Genomic DNA, 2,698 nt, shown 5'->3' with positions numbered 1-2,698 from the left:
GACGCCGCGGCCGATGGCGCGTGCGATCCAGCCCGATGTCGTCTAAGAACGCTTATTACAGCGTAAGCTGCTATGGGCTTATTTCAGTAGCCATTTCGGTTCGCGATGGTGTCCGCCGCCGCCGCCGTTGGAGACCGTAACCCCTATCGCCGGAAATGCGGTAGAAGTACCCGGTTCCCGCCGGGATCGAGCCGGTGCCCGCTGCGTGGGATTCAGACACTGTACCACTGAGCAACGCAAGCGCTTGCTATTGGGAAGCGGAAAAATGCCCTATGGGCTGGTTGCGAACGTAGTTCCCGCGCCTACTAGGGCCCCCTTCGCGGCAGCGAGCGGGCACCCGGCAGGATCAGACCGGCCCGCTTCCGTTCGGAAAGCCTGTCTGTGCAAGCGTTTCGCGCGTAGCTGTAGCCTTTTCGGTACAATGCCGAAGTTCAACACGAATTGTTGCGTAGTGGGCTGCAACACCCCGTATAGCAACTCACCCGGAACGAAGTTTTACAGGTTTCTGAGACGACCGTATGAAGTAGAACGGCGTCAACGCTGGATCGCGCTCGTCCGGCAGCAGAAGTAAGCTGTTTTATGTTCCGGCGTTATGCCAAGTGAGTTAACGTGGAATCGGTCGCTTTTACAGCAATTATGGCAGCAACAGGACACCTGCCATCCATACCAGGATATGCAGCAAACATTTCGTCGGTGGCACGAAATTTAATAAGGAAGGCTACCCCGCTTACTTCCCCTCAATATTTCCCGCTGCGTACAAGGCATCGACTGGGCCTGTGTAAGTTTACCCTTATGCGAGGTACAGCGTATATATATATATATATATATAAATTTGCCCTCAGCTTGGGGTAGTGTGGCTAAGGCCAATTGATTTTGTGCGTTGAGAGTAGATTTCGTTGCGCGGTCGCGGTGCTTCAGTGAACCAATAATGTTTGGATGTGACTGCCACCCGAAATGCTAAACGACACAGTCTTTATAATAATATACTTTATTGATGACTTGAGTATAATACATTTTTTATTATAATGCTTATTTTGCCAGAAAAAGAAAGGGCCAGGAGCAAAAGATGGAGGAGGAACGACAGATATCCAGTTGTGACAGTCAACAACCAGGGGTTGTCACCAGCCCCGAACCACAGATTTCAGACAGCACATGCCTCACAGTGACAACTTAAGTGCCTCCGACTGCGACCAGTCTGCAGATGACATACATCGTGTCGATGTAAGCTAAAGTTTATAACATATAATTGTTTGTGCTTTTCGTTGCATTTAATGTGACTGATGTACTACTAAGCTGGTTTTAAATGCTGGTTTCAGGCCTCAACAATGACGGAAGGCGGCAACGCTACTTTCAGCATGAACTTCAGATTTATATGAGAGTTGTGCGATGGAAATACGTCATCCTACATCAGTCACAAGGAAGTGTGCAGCATAGGCTTGGGCAGCACATGAAGTCCGGGCTTTTCTGGCAAAAGCCGTGGGCTGGCATTTCTCCGCGGGGTTCAGATCTCTTGAGTATGATGAAAACACCTTTCTGTGTTTACAGTGACTGATTTTTCATTATTTGCTCTGCTGTTAAGCATACTGCCACCTGCTCCAAAAAAGTTGAATGAGCTGTCTATTGAAAACAAGTTTTTTGTTATTTTTGATCAAACTTAAAGCATGGGCTGCCATTCTCTTCTGTCGGTGTTCTTTTTGGCATCCACAAAACAGCGTCTCGTACCTTCAAGGGTCTACTTGTTAACATCCATGCTGCAACAAGTAAATGGCTATACTGGCCGTCACAAGCAGCTGTTCTCTCCACATTACCTCCATGCTTCAAACTACACTATCCAAAATGCAGAGTTGTCATAGATTGCACTGAACTTGAAACTGAAGTGCCTCCAGGAATCGAAAATCCAAGCATCTGGCATTCAGACTACAATGGAAGGCGCACAATCAAGTACCTTGTTGGAATAGCACCGAATGGGCTTATCACTTTTCTTTGAAAGGGGTTTGGAGGTCTAACGAGTGGTGGCACGCTAACTGCTGAATCAGGTTTTTTGTCCCTTCTTGAACCAGGAGATGTCGTCTTAGCCGATAAAGGATTTCCAAGCATAAAAAACAGGTGTTGGAGCGCAGGATGCAACGTTGGTGATGCAACCTTTTGCTACCAGCCCACGATTCACAGAGTATGAAGTGGGTGCCACATATGAAACCGCCTCCGTGCGCATTCATGTAGAAAGAATGATTCAGAGGCTCAAAATTTATGACATCATTACACGCAGGATACCACATGAGCTCACTGGCTATGGTGATGAGATTCTTCAAGTGCTAGGAGTGTTAACAAACCTGAAGAGACACATTTTTGCTATGCTACAGAAATAATGAGGCAGGAGAAAGGAAAAAAAAATATTGCACAATTTTCATTTAGACATGAAGGCTTAAAATGACTAGCTTTACTGCGACATATGAGGCTGTACATGTCGGTATGAAATGTATCAGATGTGTAGAAATAAGTATTGTTCTTATTAAAAGGCACTGTTGTCTTTGTTCTATGTTGGAAATTGGATGGCGCGGCACTTGTAACTAATATATTACCTTGGCTCTTGGACAATGCTAAAAGACTTCACCTCAGATGTCTGCACATTCATGCAATGCTCTAAGAAAGTGCTCAAAAATAAGTTTCGCAGCTTGTCTACTGCTGACAAGAACTCATC

The 2,698-nt window shown here is 46.2% G+C and overlaps 1 pseudogene; it reads left to right on the top strand.

The window, feature by feature from the left end:
* Positions 1-592: 592 nt before the first annotated feature.
* Positions 593-2,366, top strand: LOC119463600 (uncharacterized; annotated as a pseudogene).
* Positions 2,367-2,698: the final 332 nt, after the last annotated feature.

This window comes from Dermacentor silvarum, chromosome 9, assembly GCF_013339745.2.
Source record: "Dermacentor silvarum isolate Dsil-2018 chromosome 9, BIME_Dsil_1.4, whole genome shotgun sequence".
Taxonomy (NCBI): Eukaryota; Metazoa; Arthropoda; class Arachnida; order Ixodida; family Ixodidae; genus Dermacentor; species Dermacentor silvarum.
The sequence above is the reverse complement of the archived record's forward strand: the minus strand, read 5'-3'. Positions and strand labels throughout refer to the sequence as shown.